The following is a 310-nucleotide window of genomic DNA, read 5'->3' as shown; positions in this document are numbered from 1 at the left end:
CTGGTACATTTAATCCATTTACATTCAGTAGTGTAGTGGTAACTACAGGCTGCTAATCTCATGGTCAGCAGTTCGAAACTACTGCTGTTCCACAGGAGAAAGATGAGGCTTTCTGCTCCCATAAAGATTTACAGCTTAGGAAACCCTATGCAGGGTAGCTATGAGTCAGAACTGACTCCATGGCACATAACAACAACATAATTATCAATAGATATGAATTGATACTATTTTTCTGAATTTTTATTAGTGATACTATTGGAATCTTGGTTCCACATAATTTTCAATGCTGAGTTCATTTTGTTTGTGAGTT

The sequence above is a fragment of the Chrysochloris asiatica genome, unplaced genomic scaffold, assembly GCF_000296735.1.
Source record: "Chrysochloris asiatica unplaced genomic scaffold, ChrAsi1.0 scaffold00044, whole genome shotgun sequence".
NCBI lineage: Eukaryota > Metazoa > Chordata > Mammalia > Afrosoricida > Chrysochloridae > Chrysochloris > Chrysochloris asiatica.
The sequence above is the reverse complement of the archived record's forward strand: the minus strand, read 5'-3'. Positions refer to the sequence as shown.